Below are 17,498 nucleotides of genomic sequence, written 5' to 3'. Positions count from 1 at the left end.
AAATATTATCTATTATTCTCAACCACTGGCTCTACAGTTATGCTGAATTCAGTAAGTTTCCATATTGAGGATATTGATAAAATTCCTTTGGTGTGTGAAAATGTGTATAAGGCTCGTGCAATAACAGTGTACCTAGATTTATTCTTGTGAGAATGCAGACCTTCGTTTTTGTATAAGTACCTTCAGTAGAAGCTGGTTTGGTAATTGAAGCTTTTGGGTGAATAAGTTGAGTAATCATCCAATCGTGTGCCCACATACTCTCACTTTTTCTTTGGATGCTGTCATGTCTGCACCTCTTCTTCTCCTACTGCTGTTTTTTCCAATCTCTCCATGCTGTATGTGCTGAGGGAGGCTTGTCGATGTCTGTGCATGATTTCTCGTGGCTCTCCATTTGTGATGGGTCTTGCTTGCTACTAATGAATGTCATTTGTATGCTCACTGGTCAGCTACCAAAACCTGTCACTCCTCCTATTGCTATGCTTGCACTATTTCTGGTGTTTTTACCTAATTCCCAGGAGTTCTCTGGCCAGCACCAGACCTGTTGAGAGAGCCCTTTTTTGCTACTTTCTTGATGTATTTGGCTAGTGCCAAAGGCTCTCCATTTGGTTTTCCTGCTACTTCTAGGTTCCTACTCTGGCAGGGGACCCACCTGTTGCATTTGTACTGCTCATGCAGTTTATGCTGTTTCACCTCCCAGATATCCACTTGGATCTCTGCTGCAATTTCAGTGTCCTGCTATAAGGAAAGTGCTGAGCGAAAGGCATATGGAGTGGGAAGAAGCACTGCTGTTCTTTTTTTATGACTTCTTCTTTGTATCTTGAGCCCACTTTTTCTTCCACCTTTTGACCCTCATCCTTGTGTTTAGTCTTTGGACATTGTGAGAAAGAGAACTCATAAGTCTCCTCACTGTAAAAAGTCCAAGACCGAGGGGGAATTTCCTTTGGTTCAACCACCCATGAAGAAAGATATTCATGTGAACTGTGCTTGATTCACACCTGAATCTTGTGATCATAGTTTGGTTCCCTTCATGTCAGCAGAACACTTGACCCCCGTGTCTTGAGAGTAATCTTCCAGTTGGGAAGGCATTTTTTTTTTTAATGGTGGAGGGTCCTTCTCTGTTTGTAGTGGAAGTTGGTCATATGACTTTGGGATCATAACAGGTTAAGTTGGATAAGTTCTTATGAGAGAGCATTGGGTTTATCCATGAACAGCGATCAGAGGGAAGCCACCAGGACAGCTTCTCGTCAGTGGCACTTGAGTCCCATTGTTCAAGTGAATTCTCAAGATTGCTCTAGTGACGGTGCAATCACTTCTGCTGCTGTGGTCAGTTCATTGGCCTCTGGTTGCTCTTCCAAGCCGTCTCCCCAGTCTTGGCCTGTTAGAAGTAGTACTGCTTCCCTGAGGATGTAGCATTGCCCCCTTGCAGGAGAATCATCAGTTTGCAGCCTGATGCTCAGCCTTCCTTAAAAGGTACTCCATGATGGAGGCATTTCTTTGTCCACTAGCTAAGTAGAGCCATGAAATTGGTTGCTATGGCCTCTTTCCAGGTATCATTGTGGTCTGACCTGTGGTTCAGTGCTTTTAGCAGCCTTTGTTTTTTCCTGGTTGCCCTCTATGGAGCACAGGTAAAGTTAAGAAAGATGTTGGTGTCAACAGGAAGGGTGCTGTCCTTCCTCTCTCTTCAGTGTGTGAACCTGTGGGTCAGTCTTGGCTTAGGAAGACCAGATGCAGTTGAGACCAACCTCTTGCTATTGAATGAGTTGGTGACAAGCTCCTTCTTCTTTCTGAAGAGCAGAGTTTAGGCAGCTCAAGAAAAGAAGCATACCAAAACCCAGGACTTGGTGATCCACTGTGCTGTTTCATTTAAGACTACTTTGGGTCATTGAAGGGTACAGCAGCTAAACTTAACCCGTTTGCTTATGATTTTTATAACCAATTACATCTATGGGCGGTGGTGGTGACTTGAGAAGTAAGTGTAAAAATGTTTATACCTTTATTTGTTCGAAGACACATATTTCTGACAATTTTCAAAGTAGACCGCTCAGTTTTGTTTCATTTTGTAGCCGAATAAATATTCTGTACAATGGCATAAACAAATCCCCCAAAATAAGTATTATGTCGGTGAAGTAATGAGTAGAAATCACAAGATACTAGAATATTTTGAACTTTTCCTCCCTGAAATATGCCAAAATAAAATTAGGTGCGATAGTCTTAATTTTTGGTCATAGCACAACCAGGTTAATTAGCTGGTTATTGCAATGCAATTGCAATTATAAAAAGGAAAATATGAAAAAATGAATGACAAAGTAGCATCACGTGTTTCCGTAAGAAAAGTGCCAGTCACCCATGCGTACGTGCAAAAATATTTATACCTCTTTTTGTTCAAAGATGCATAGCTCTGACAGTTTTCAAGGTAGACTGCTCAGTTTTGTTTCATTTTGCAGTCAAATGATTGCTCTATACGATGGCAGAAAATTACCCCCAAAATAACTTATGCAGGTGAAATAATGAGTAGAAATTACTAGATATTGAAAATTTTGCACTTTTCCCAAAAAAATATTTGTGCTAAAGTCATTGTTGCAAATCCATAATATACCCAGATAAATTACGTATTTTTTGCAATACAAAAGTTGTAATTACACCAAGGAATATATGAAAATATGAATAAAAAAGATAAGTAATGTAATTATAGAATAAAAATATGAACTATGCAAAACCAAACAAATAAATATACCTGTTACATATATATAAAATCTCTCTCTCTCTCTCTCTCTCTCTCTCTCTCTCTCTCTCTCTCTCTCTCTCTCTCTCTCTCTCTCTCTCTCTCTCTTGCAGAAAAAAAGATAAATGACACAATTATAGAATAAAAACCTAAAACTATACAAAATTAATAAAGATATGTGTTATATGTGTTTAAAAAACATCAGGAACACTAGCTGAAAATGATCCTCATCTTGTCTGCTGGTTTGTGCAATCTTTTTTTTTTGTTTTTGACGTTTGCATACGTCATCAGGGTTAACAGCATGGCTGTGCCTGGGACCTTGAGGATAGGAAGAGGCCAGACTTCCTCTGACTACCCAAATAAGAGTATAGTAATCTTATGGAAAGGGCCTAGAGCCCTCCCAGCCCTTTTGGCCTACTTTTCAATCTTGCAAGTATGGGGATACCTGCCAAACACCCAAGTACCATGGCAGCTTCTGGGCCTAGGTTGTCTCGGTACCTCAGGATGGCTACAGACTACCCTTTAAAACCTGAAGCCACTTACCTGATTCCTAGACCAGTGATGTTCTGGGCCATCCTTATGGGATTGCCACATGAAGTCACAGACAACTGCTAAGTAGGTTTCTATAATTGACCCATCCTATTGGAGAAGACAGTAGGAGACAGTAAAGATTGGTCATCAACTTCTTCCCTCGTAAGTGGGTGTCCATCAGATTTGGCTCAAGATGGAAACTTGAGATTCATTGTTAGCTTTCATCAAAGAGTGTGACCATGATTTTTGTGGACCTGAAGGGTGCTAATTTCCAGATACTCATCCAACTATGGCTCTAGGAAGTACATCCACTTTTCTGTGATGGGACTGTCCCATTTTTTTGGACTGGCAACAGCTCCAGGGTGTTCACTTGATTTTTCACACTGTTGTTGCTGCATCATCTCAATGATTGGCTGATCTTGGCATCTTTATTGGCATTGTTGCCTCATGATTGCGACCACCTGTTTGCACTTTTCCATGATCCAGGGATTATGGTAAACTGAGAAGTCAGATCATATCAACTAGCTGGCAAACTTCCTGGTCAGGCTATAATAAAGTGGCAGCAAGGGTCTATCTTAAAGATTATGGAATCAACAAGTTCAGAGGAGTTCCTGTCTTGGCAGGAATAATCAATTTGGTTTTGGTTGGTCATTCTCAGTCTCTTGGTGTCTTTGTAGAAGGTACCTCATTGGCAACTCCATCTGTGCCCACTGTAGTGGTGCCTGTATAAACTTTGGTTTCCCACAGAGGATACTTTTACATGTCCGGTACCTCTCACCCAGAAGTTAGGGATGATCTTATTGGGTGGACAGATGACAAATACTTCCTTGTGGTAACTACCCTTGACTACCCTCACCTGGCAACAGGGAGGTTTTTAATTTGCAGCCTATTGAAGGGGAATTGCATGCATAAAACAATTTCAGTCAATGAGTTTGGTTTTTCAGAATACATTTAGAAAGAATGGAGTACAACTGAGCAACTGTCTCATATTACCTGTAGGTTTTTGTATTATACTAGAAGCTTTATATCATATATGGCAGAAATGCACCTTAGTCAGGGCAGTGTTAGTTTGAGTTTACCCTTTAATGAAGATCAGTTTTCTTGTACTGTTGCAGTATTACACATATGCCTTGATACCTTTTTGGTGGTTATAAAGTGGTTGTACACAGTTATGCAGGACCCAAACTCTGCTACAATATATTTCAATTTGCAAGGTATGACATTAAAATGTCTTCTAAGCAACACCGATGTCCTTTTCAGCCATGTTCCTTACTAACCAATTACATCGTTAAGTATCTGTTACTTTGGACCTTATATGCAGCTCATGGCTGATTATGCTTTCACGATGATAATGGATACATGCTTGGCACCATAGCAGGTTACTGGGCAGTAATTAACTTCAGATGTAGCTATTCTTACTCTAATCATGTTTTAAAGAATAAAGTGAAATGGAAGCAGACGTAAAAGGTGGTGGGATTCAACCTTAAAGGTGTTTTGGATCTTAGCTACCCAAACTTAATTCTTTTACAGGTTTCATCTTCAGATTTTATCTTAGCTTTTAGATTCCCAGTTTGATTGTATTATCCAAGAAACAAGAAGCCTTTTGAGTATCTTGTGGTATAGATTTTTTTACACCAATAATCTCTTAATGGGTTCTTTATATCCATCATAGTGGTGAAGGATATCTGGATCACCTCTGGTGTCAATGCTCTGTTCAGTGTATGCAAAGTCCTGCATACACTGTAATTCAAATATTATTTAGCAGTTACCTAAATTAGTCATCCTACCTTTACTAGCTCATGTACTTTATGTGGTGTCCAGCCTCCTTACCTTGCAGAATTGTCAGACTTATGCAAGATAATCAGTGGCTGAATTCACTTGATTACCAGTGCTGGTGCCTTATTAAGAGTTCAGTACAGTATCTTTAATTTTTAATGGTTTTACTTTACCAGTGAGTGGTTGAGCAAGTCAATGTTTTTGTGTACTGTATAGTATATTAAACAAATATTAAAGTATTTAAAAACGAATATTTCCATGAATTTTACTTTATTCAAATTAAATTTTCCAGGGTGAAGATGTTAAATGTATTTGAGCCATGCACACTGCAGTTGGGCGATCGAAATTATTATATACTCAGAGAGGGAGATACAATAATGACCAGAGACCAGTGGAGGCGGCTAATGGCTGGTCAACTCACGTCAGACCACACTAATCCTTGTCCATTAAGACCAAGACCAGCAAAAAATAAGTCAAGTAAGTTGCTCTGGTAAATCAATGTAAGACTCGGCGTCCATTTTCGTATTTATATATTCAGCAAATGGTTTCATTCTGACTTTTTAACAAATTGTTTACCACTCAACTTCTGAATGTTGGCATTAGTGGTTGTATTGGTTAATGTGTGGCAGCATTTGTAAGACTTGTTGATTCTCATGGTATTATGTTTGTAACTACATCTCATCGGACTTGGGTATTTAGCTGTGAAATTTTGATGTGCAGTGGTGTGGCAATTCTGCAGAAGTAAAGTTTTACATTAGGGGTTTGTTCTTATGCAGAAACCAAACCTTTAGTTTTTGAGAGGAACCATACATTATAAAAGTGGTGAATTAGTGGAACCTTTCCATTTATTGTTAAAGGTAGTCATGATTCTGAATACAAAATGTAATAGATTATTGGAAATATGGAAGATATTTTTGAGTTGTTCTAGGTACCAAAATTTGCATTGATATTTAGAGAGAAGGAGACTTGGGTGAAGTTAACAAAATTTGTATGACATTGTTTGTGAATGAAATTTTCTCCTAGTCACTGTGTTTAGTGTTGTTATAATAATTTTTATAAGGTTTCTATAACAAATACCATTATATAGTTGTTCATGTAGGCCAGATGCAGTAATAGAAGTGCCTTGCTCCAAATTGTGCACATAGTTTTTGCAGTGTATTTTGTTACAAGATTATACTGATTGTCAGTGGATTGCAATATATTTTGGATAGGGTAATAATACCAGAAGAAGAAAGACAGCACTGGATGGAACTATTTTGTGAGGTCATGAATGAGAGGTATGATGGCAATCATTTGATTGGTATACCAGAAACTGAAGAGCTGAATATAGTAATAAACAAATTTCCTGATTAGGAAATGGAATTAGTAATACAGAAACTTGGGAGGGCAAAGCCTCAGGCTGTGGTGGGATCATTGGTGAAATAATCTTAGCTGAAAAGTAAATGCCATATCACTTACCACTAGACTGTTTTGCAGAATATGGAATGAGAAACCAAACCTAATGACAGGGATTTGAAAGTCTTAGCAAATAAAGGGAACCTGACTGAATGTGCTGATTTTAGAGGCATTGTATTTATGTTGGTCTTGTTGAAAATTACTCTTGAACATCTTTATCTTGAACAGGCTGAAGGAAGAAATTGATGAAGAAGCTGGTTTTAAAGAAGACAAGAGTTACACTGATCAAATATCGTGCTAAGATATATTTTGCAGCTTTTCACATAAGTTTGTATTCCTTTTGGAACAAATTACAAATTATAAAAGTAATTTGTATTTTTCATAGGGTACAAACCTACGCTCTAATGAGGGTAGTTTTTACACCCCTCAGCCACCCCTCTGATAGTCAATCTACACTCCAGTGAGACTGGTAGATGGGGCCTCTGGCTGATTCAAACAATGGAAGAGGCAGGGCGAGTGGGGTCATGTGAGGCTGTAGGCCTTGGCGATAGGATTTTGTTTTTAAGTCAAGACAGCTCCTTGTGCTGAGAAACTCCATGTATGAAAAGGTATGTTGTATCCTAGGAAAAATACAAATGTTAGAATCTTTAATTTCTCTGAAGAATGATATCCAGTACAGGTTCCCTTGAGTTGGAGTATAGTTTAAGACTAGGAAAGGCAAATCAAACAGTGGGGAGGCTGAATAAGATTTCCAAATTGAATACAGTAGACTGGAATTTCTTTGGAAAGTAAAATTATGCACTAATCTAGAACAATCTTTATTGCTGTATGGACATGATTATTTTGATAGTGAAACTGTATCTAACAAATTTTGTTGTTTTGTAAATGGAGCTTTAAGAAGACTTCTACGAGTCAGGTGGCAGAATAAAATGAGAAATTAGACAAACATGGGAAATTATGGTAGTACCATATATAGATGAGATAATGATGAATGGGAGATGGAGGGCTCAGATACGAGTATGTCCTTCATACAGCCCAGGGAGAATAATCCTTGATAGTCTCAGCTGTACTTCTCTGGGCAACAGAAGAGTTGGAAGACCTAAACCTACCTGGATGAGAACTATGAGAAAGGAAATTTAAGATGCATTGGAGATGTGCATAAAGATTTGTAGAAGTGTAAGCACAGGAAAGACAAGAGTGGCAGGATCTTACAGAGGGTGATAATAATGATTGCTCAAATAGTTAAGCAGTAGGTATCTAAACTGACTTGTGCTTGGTTGTTAAGGTAAAGTATATAAGACACAGCAGACCACTCCATATTTGGGAAAATATGGATGCTACAGTTATTATTATCCATAACCTAAAGTCAACCATTGTGAATTGAATTCTTTGAAAGTTTCTTGTTGTTTACAGTAAAAGGTGTTTCTCTCGGTCATTAAATCTTCAGCTGAAAACCCTTATGGACAGTGGACAGTCAACAGACTATAAACCCAAGAAGGCTCCAAAGTGAAATCAGCCTTCAAAGCAAGACAAGTTACAGGAAAAGACAATAAATAATTGAACAGGGAATGGGAAATAAAGCAGATACACCTGAATTGGGGAGACTTCAGCAGAAAGTGGGAATGAATTTGCTTCTCCTTTAAGTATTTGGAGATCATTAGGCAAACTATTCCACATTTTAGTTGTAGCTCCAGTAAAACTCCTAGCAGACTGTTGCTTCATGAAAGTTGTTGTCTTAGGTCATCATGTGTAATTTTCATTAAAGTTCGAGATAAAGGTTGAAGATTTTTGAGTGTTAATGGAAAAGGATTCTACTTGGAATGTGTGTAGACTGCACTTCTTGTTTGTTAACTTAGGTTAATGGTAATGTGACCTCATTAGCACACAAATACAAAGTTTTGTCTGCTTTGATAAGTTTCAGACTGTTTAAACAAATTATACAAATCAATGGACAAGCAGCTGCTATTTGTGGTAGCTGGATAATTGTAAAGGTCATGTTAAGTTGTCTTACATACGATGGTAATCACATAATTTTTTTCACACCATGAGCTGTGCCAGTATCTTAACCTGTGCATCATGGGCTCAGCCATTTTATGTTTAAAGTTCTGTTGTTGCGGCATGCTAAAGCACACTTTCTTTTGTCAGTTCCATGTATTTCAAAAAGGTTTGTTGGAATGGGTGTTTAGCAATCAAAAGGTACTTTATTAGTTTTAAGAATTGCTCTTCCATTATTTTTTCTTTGTTGTGTGATCACCTTTTATATATTATAAATCATTCATTATTTTCCAAACCTAGTTGATGAGCTGGTCTTGGAGGCTTGTTTTCTGCCATGGTGTATTTTGTGTTTTGATATTCTCTAAAAGTCTTGAAATGAACTCTCTGGCATGCAACGAATGGTAATTAAAAAATCTGAGACAGGCCTTAATGCTAAGATAATTAGGCTTATATTACCTTTGGTAATATACTCCAAGTAGGGTTTTATTTCTCTGTCTAAACCTTGCATAGAAGGTTTTACAAGCCTATATTTATCTACTACCACAGAATTCAAAATGCACTGCTTTTGGTTGTAGGATAGGACTTTCTATTTATCCTCAGAAGAATTATGAGTGTGACTGTCATGAAATTTTGCATGAAATATTTTAGTAGTAAATTGTGCCAGTATTGAGGTACCACTTATGGTGTGCCTTGGGTTACACACTTGTAGATGGCACTAGAAAAGCTCTTTTTATTTATCTGTGGTGGCTGTAACTCTGGCATTATTTTTCTTCTAGAGACAAAGGTAAATAATGGAAATTGTAATTTTGTTTTTAAGTAATAAAAATCACTTTACTAAGGGTGCTGATGCTATTATTGATCATACTGCTGTGCAGTGTCCACTACTGCTTTTGAAGATAGTATTGCAGGTTGTTGTGATTTGTTTCTTTATGGAAAATTAAATAGTAGTTCATTCTATAAACCCTCCTCATCACCTTCATTTTGATTAAGATGTAAACAAAACTGTTTATCAACTTCCCCACCAGTAGAAAGTGTCTTTGCCTGAAATGACTGAATCCATATGCAAACATTTGTTAATCTGTTAATACAGTAGCAAATTGTCAGAGTTGGCTTTAAATTTTATGTATCTAAAACTCTTTCCAAGAGAGTAGTTCAAAGTAGAGATATCACCTCTAAAGTGCTTTAACCCTTTTTGAGATTTTAGGGCCACAAGTGTGCCTATGACAAAACACACTGACTGATTATGGATTTGGCATTATTTTCTTTTATTGCTCAATGTGGATTTAATTTTCATGGTATGCAGGTGGTATGGTGTAATATACCTTTACTCTATTGAAGTACAGTTAGAAATAAAGAAGTCAAGATGACTCGTGTTTGCAAGCAGGAACTGCAGCTGTTATTTCTGCAGTCAATATATAAATGCAGTGTCAAATAATTTTGTAAATTATATGCCATCTTTTGTATACAAAGCATGTGTACTGTATAACTCCATATTCTGACTCTGTTTTCACTGTCTGAATTCTTAGGTTGAATTATTGATTTAGAGCAGCAGGATGTTTCAAGATTAAACTGTGGTGAAAATTATAGTAATCCAGTTTACAGATATCTTTCCTCTGAATACCAATGCATTATTCTCAGATCTTGCAACCTGAAATGTTAGCTGAGTGGTATCACTGCTGACTTTTCCAATGCTATGGTTCTGGATGTAAATCTCACTCATAGCATGATATGTTATTACTGTGCCACTGTGAAAAAAACCTTACTTTCTCTGAGCTATGTTAAAGGGACCTTGGGAGACATGCAGGTTTTGTTACCAAGTCATCATCAGCCATTTGCCTGATTCCTTTATGTCCACATGGATGGAGAGGGACTCCTACATACAGTATTTTCAATTGCTAGGAAACTGCAAACCATTCAGAACTGGACTGTAAACCTTTGAAAGGTATCAAGAACTTTGTACCAAACATGTCCGCCCCAAGAATTTTAAGGTTGGATTTGCAGGAGCTTTTCAGTTGCACAGTACAATGTAATCCAAGCTCCTATCATCTATTCTTCAAAGGAAGTTTGTTTCAGTTAACTTACACACCTTCAGTGGGTGATGTTCTAAAATCCCCATGCATAATTGAAGGCTTATATTGTGAATTACTTGTGACTTTCAGCCTTGACTGATAAGCTGTTGTGTATATTTGACATGACTCTACCAAGTTGACTTATCATTAAACATCATACTAAAAATTCCACCTCTTTAGCATAAGATAAGGTTACAATTTAATCCTTTGACCTCCCAATGACATCAAATGCCATCATCCTATTCTCAACCCTTGAGATTGTAGTGATGTTAAATGACATCATCAACTGATAAATTTCAGTTGATAATGTCTTTTTTCTTAGTAACAGTGGAGCCTATTCTGATGCAGTGGCCAAGATATTTTAAACCATGATAGATATACATGTATAGTGATACTTTTGGTAATCCTCAGCTGATTTTCTGGGAGGTTAAGGTGAAATTCATTCACGTGTTATTTTTTAATAGAGTTGGAAGTTTAATCATGTATAACAATCTTCATTTATCCATCATTAATCTATTTTATCAGCATTTAAGTTGAATTAAATTCAGTTTAATTTAAACAGTGTGCATCATTCATATTGGTCCCAGTGTCTGTGCTTTGGCCATAAACACTTCACATCAATCCATCTGTGCTTTGGCCATAAACACTTCACATCAGTCCACCACCACAGCACATACCACCTCCTCCTTATCATCGCTGTTATTTCTTCTCAGGTGTTGGAAATCCTTACTCATTTTCATTTTTCAGTCCCAAGCATCTTGTGTGAAACCGTTTGTCAATACAGTTTTGTTTAATGAAACAGTACAGTAACATTACTTGTTCACTTAGCCTTTCTAAGTACTTTTCCATATTCTTTCTTAGAATCCACAAATATGAATATTGATAATTATTATGAGCATACCATGGAAATGGCATGTACACTACAGAATTAGGTTGTAATATCACTGTGTCCAAATGAAGAATAAATGACAGTAATATCAAACAATTGTATGCCACTTTGTCATATAACGTTATATTTAGCAGCATTAATGAATATGGAAAATGAACACATCACCCATGAGAATGTAAACATTCTATATAAAAACCAAAGTAACGTTGACATTTCAATATAAAAGGAATACTAAAAGTGCTAGAAGTCAAGTTTAAAAGTATTTCTAGTCCATGGAAAGAGATCTTATGTGCATTATAAATTCCACATATATAAAGGGCATTAAGCACTCCCATAAATATGTGGTATTTCCAATCAGTGTTCTACCCAAGAGTGCTAGTGGATTTGATTATCGAGAAATGTATCCTCCATATTAGCTGAAAGGTCATACACTTCATAATTTGTCCAAACCTTATGTCAGCCTCTTGAATCATAAGAGTGTTTTTATAGTTTCTTTTGTTATTTCAGTTTTTGTTGCTTTGCTTTGCAGAGAGAAAAGTGCAGTCAATTTTAGTTGGTGCTGAAAACACAGATGAAGGTATGCTAAAAATGCTGTGCTTTGTTTTGGTTATCAGGTGTTGGCAACTATGTGGTTTGGTTTGGTTTTGCATGGGCTGGAATTACACTAACAACTAGTTTTAAGCATTTTTTCATTTATTTACTAGGGTCTTGAAGTTGTGATGGCATGGTAGATGTTTGATAGTAATCTCACACTATACCAGTCCTATTATATTTTATGTAGTCTTTAAGAACCTGAAGAAGTGGACCTTTCAAAATAAGCAGTTGGTTGGGAATTGGTAGTGGATAGTTATTATATGCCAGGTGCTCTTAATAGTTCAGTTACATACTTTTTAAAACCAGCAATGCTTCTGTCAGTTGTGATAGGATGCATATACTGTAGTGACATTCCTTTATCCATTTTGTTGCTGAATATTCATCACATTGTCAAAGATTTTTCTCATTTTCATATCAATTTTTGTATTACATATAAAATATATTTTATATTCATTGTATAGAATTTATTTTATATTCATTGTATATTCCTTGTTACTTAGCTGTTTAACTTTAAGGTATATGGATTTTTCACAGTACCAGCTTGTAGTTTTATGCTGTTTTATTAGTCATATTCAAAATTAAAAAATTATTACTCATTTTGTTAACAGATAGTTAGGGTCTGGCCCCCATGATAAATCACCAGTCTTTTAAGTAATGATGATTTAACTTACATGATACCCAGCCGCCTATACAGGCAGTTTCTGGTTATCAGTGGGGTTCCATTCTGAGGGTGTGATGAAAACCGAAAGTCGCTGATAACTGAAAATCAGCGATTTTCAGCGCTTTTTCAGCAATGTTTGGGAGCTTATCGGCGTGGCGCCGATTTTCGGTTATCAACGCCTCTGTTATGTATGTATCAGTGCCAATACCCAATTATCAGCGCTGGTAAGTGGAAATCGGTGATTTTCGTCGCTAAAGAAGTGCCATAAAACCGGATCACTGTTAACCGAGCCCACCGTTAACAGGGGACTGCCTGTACAGTACTTGTAACCAAACTGCTCCGTTAACAGGGTACTGCCTGTACAGTACAGTACTGTTCCCTAGTATTGTAGCTAAGCAGCTCTCTCTCTCTCTCTCTCTCTCTCTCTCTCTCACAGCTCTCTCTCTCTCTCTCTCTCTCTCTCTCTCTTTCTCTTTCATCACGAAATATTGGTGAACATCACAATATACCAAGGTGCTTAGAAAAGAGAAAGCAATACATATATGCATCTCAAAAGTCATTTTCTTGTTGGGGAAGAATACTGTAAGTTCTTGGTTTATCTTTACACAGTGCATATAGACAACCCTCTTTACACACACAAATGAAAAATACATGTAACACCAAATTACTGTATTAAGTACAATACTATACTGAATTAAATAGATGTCAATCAGCAGAAATACTGTAATCTTATCTTGAAGGCAGTGAATGAAGTGTAGAGGAACTTTGGTGACAGGATTTGTGGTGTGAGTCAGAATTGCCAAATTCTGTTATGTATTCAAACTCATGCGGTGTGGAGGTAGTATGATGAGGCTATTGCACTTCCTATAACAATGAACCTTAGAATTTCAGTGGACATGCTCACACAGTACAGTAAAACAAAAAGAACCATGGTGCAGACACTTAAAAAACATTACGAACTTTTTATACGTTTGATTAACAATAATTCCCTATATTGGAGTACACAACAGGTCATAGCATTTCAGAGCACTGCTTGTACAATTAAGCAAAGGAGCTTCGCCCAATCACTCTTAATGATATTCATATGAGGAACTCTTTTTATACATTTGATTAATAGTGATTTGTGGTGTGATTTCCCATTCTAAAATACAATCACTTTAAAAAAGTGACTGTCCATCCAAACATTTAAGCATCAAAATTGTTCCTTGAGATTATTAGAACAGTATATCATATAATGAGAGAGATGGATGATTTTGCTGTAAAGTGTGATGTAAAGCATGGATATTTTACAGTACCATCATTAACAATTAACTGTCTTGTATTATCATTTTCCTAATCGTCACAGCATTCAGTATTGGCAGTTATAATATAAAAGACTTAAGTGGAAGGGGATCTGAGTAAGATGAGAGTGATATTTAAGATGCTTTTGTTAAGTGTAACTGCTGTTCGTCCTCAAAGGAGTTGCTCTCATGGTCCTAGAGGGCTCCGTGAAGATAGACCAACCAATTTCAAAGAATTCTCTCGGCCAGCATAGTGCACGTTGACACTGATAGAGTATAGGACTCGAGAGAAGAGGGCTCTTTCTCTTGTCTACAGCGACTGCCTAGGTTCAGTTCCTATTCTTAACCTGCGGATGTGGCAACAGCACATTGTGTCAACCATGCACTCTTCGCGAGACTATTTACTCATTACTCTCCTGGTCTGCATGACTGTAAGGCGTGTCATTCTTCGTCAATTACAAGCCTAAATCATAATTTAGTCATCATGGAGTACCAAACTAGAAAGAAAGTTAAGTGCCCAGTTTTAAGTCCCAGTGAAAAGTTTAGTTTAAAAAAACTTTTTAGCTGGTAGCTTATTTCATGAAGAGTCGGGCTGGTGCTGATAAGCGTACCATCTCTTCGACAAAGGTGAGATTGGGTTTTGGTTTAGTGTTTATTGGTGCATTCTTAGCCGATAAACAATGTTTAATTATATTGAAGTAATAATTTTAAACAGTGTTGTTCTTGAGAGATCATTGAGTATATATGATTTTTATATTAAATGTAGTTGTCTTAGGCTGTTAGTAGGTATGCTAGGCTGCTTTGTTTTCGTTTTTGATTAGTAGTAGCTAACCATTTCATATACTTCTAATTACAGCCGTAACAAAGCTTTTGACTGCTCAACTTCCAAACCTTGGTATTAATTTTAGTACTTAATTACCGAACTGAATAGTTTTGTGATAATGTTCCCCAATTATCGGTAATATCAGGGAACTTGTATGTATCAGATTGTCGATGTTGTTCTTCACGAACCTACTTTTAGTGAGGTATTGCTCCACCGACAGTGGTGTCACTGGGAAAACGTTTTGATGTCTGTTTGCTCACATGATTATTAAACTTTTACATTTTTATATACTGAACGGGCATTGAAATTGTGCCCAATTTATATGTACCTAGCCTATTAAAAATTTTCCTTTAGCAAAATATTTTCATTGAAGTAGTACTTTCTTAGGTAGCCTATAGCTTTATCTGTGACTTGTATGAGTAGCTAGGCCTGGTAAACAAATTAGAATTACAGTATACAGTTAGCATGAGTAGCATAACTTTCAGAAGAATTTACTTTTATAAAAATTTATGTAGTAATTATATAATTGACTACATGATTACTATCTTAGAAGAAAAACCCATTGTTATCAGGGCTAACAGTATACAGCAATATAGCTACACATACTTGTTCCAAAGTTAACCTATTTTATGTTAGTTGTGCTTAAGTTAGTGCAGATAATTAGCACATCTAACATTTTGTGAGAATACAGTTAAGACAAAATTTATGGTAGTAATTATGAACATGGAAATACTTACTGCTGCCTTATTGACAACCATTTTCATAACATTATACTACAGCTACACACTTGTGACCAAGTTAGCCTGTAGTATTATGAGTGTGCTGTCTATACAGTGATTATAGATGGTGAGTACTGTATCAAGTAGTTTCTGATAAAAACTTGTTCTTTATATCACTACAGGGCCATTATTATGCAAGACCCACAGATTACGTGTGCCACAGCAAATTGCTCAGTTTGCTTTTTGCCAGTGTGTATGGCCCATACCACCTGCCGTGAACATAAATCGTGTAGGAATAAAGGGGTATAGTTGGTCACCAGACGTTTTGTGACATGCTCCTGGCAACAAGTTTTAAGAACAAAACAGCTCGCTTTAAGCTGTCTCATTGGGTTCTAGGTTTCAGTAAGAGTATGGAAGGCAGAGACTACATCTTTCTGGCAAAACTCTGGCAGTGTATATTTCTCTCTGTTTCCGAGCAGAACCCATGTTTGGGCCAAAACCCGAAAACATGGCTCCTAGTACGTACCTCCCAGGTCAACCCCTCTGATGGAGAAGAGGAGTCTTTACTTGGGGGAGATGTCCTTTTATTAGTCATGGAAGTGGATACTGCCACTGAAACTGCCCTGCTGAACCGGGAAGGACCAGGGACAAAGTCTTCTGCTGTACATGAGAGATACCTCAAAAGGAAATCCATCTCCCATGCAGCTATCAGATAGTGAAGGGGAACCTAATAGGATCCACCTAACCCTGTCTTAGAGGGTCTGTATCTTCGGAGGGGTGTAGCGATTCATTCAAGACTTTTGTTCTTTGGTTGCTGGGCAGTCACAGTATGGCTGCTTGGCCACAAGCAGATTGTGCAAGCTCCCCTAATAGGGATATACTGTTTACTGCATTTGCCGACTCCCTCAAGGAAATTATGAACAGTATCAAGGATGTCCTTGCTACTGAATGTCAGTATATCAGAGACATTATCCATGATTCCAAAGAGGAAATCTGGTTAGCCTTGGACACTGAATTAGATGTAAGGTGTAAGAATTTCTAAGCTTTTAACAAAAAGATTAAAGTGGCTGCACAGTCTGCCAGGGCAGAGTTTGGTGTCAGAGCTCTGACTGGTGGCAATAATACTTCCAGTTCGGGCTACAAAACTTCAAATCAAAAGGTAGTAGGGGCTCCAGTAACCACCCCTGATGATACTGATAATCCTTGGCAAGATGCCTCAATGTGTATCTTTTCTCCTGATGGTAAATATCTTAGTAATGAAAGGAAAACTGTGATTGAAGTTGAACATATAGAATTTCAAGACAGAGCAGTGTTTCCTAATACAGAATGGCACCTGGTTCCTCCTTGGCAGGCATTGAGAAACTGCCAAAGGAGATGGTTATCCCACCTACGAATATAGCATTGAAAACCATAGAAGAAACCCTTTACCATGTTAATGGAAAATGGAGTTCTACATGTATTTAGGATAAGACCCAACATGCTCACCAGGTAGCTCCAGCCTTCTGTCCCTTCACCTTTAAAACAATTGCAGTAATTATGTGAATGCGGATTTTCAGAATTTTGTGGTAACTGGGAAACAAGAGCCAGTGGTAGAATTAAAGCCATTTACCTCTGTCATCCTGGTGTTTGATAATTCTCCTAAGGAATGGGCAACACTTGTCCTTCCTTTTGAAAGGCAAAAGCTCCCACTGGACGTGGCTATTCAACCGTTTGGGACCCCTATGAGAAAAATCTCAGAGGTGACAGCCTTGGCTGAATTTAATGCCAGTCTCCACCTCCTCAGCATCATAACCTCTACTGTATGATGGAAGTTGCCATTAGAAGGCTTCCAGAATTGTACAAAACAATATTTGCTGTTGTTGCCAAATCACTTATGCGGAGCACTCTATGATTTTCTAGTGTCACATAAAGGCTTGAATGGAAACATTGGTGGGCTTCAATATGTCACCTCCCAATGTAACCTCCTTATTACATTCCCCCTTCTGTAAAGACCTTTTTGAGGAGTCTGTTGTGGCTCAACTCAGTAAACAAGCCTGACAACAGA

General features: G+C 37.4%; 1 pseudogene; it reads left to right on the top strand.

The window, feature by feature from the left end:
- The window catches only part of LOC136833858 ((E3-independent) E2 ubiquitin-conjugating enzyme UBE2O-like), a 189,212-nt pseudogene that overhangs the window by 40,270 nt on the left and 131,444 nt on the right, over window positions 1–17,498 (top strand).

The sequence above is a fragment of the Macrobrachium rosenbergii genome, chromosome 52 (assembly GCF_040412425.1).
Source record: "Macrobrachium rosenbergii isolate ZJJX-2024 chromosome 52, ASM4041242v1, whole genome shotgun sequence".
In the NCBI taxonomy this organism is placed as follows: domain Eukaryota; kingdom Metazoa; phylum Arthropoda; class Malacostraca; order Decapoda; family Palaemonidae; genus Macrobrachium; species Macrobrachium rosenbergii.
This window is presented reverse-complemented; position numbering and strand designations above follow the sequence as displayed.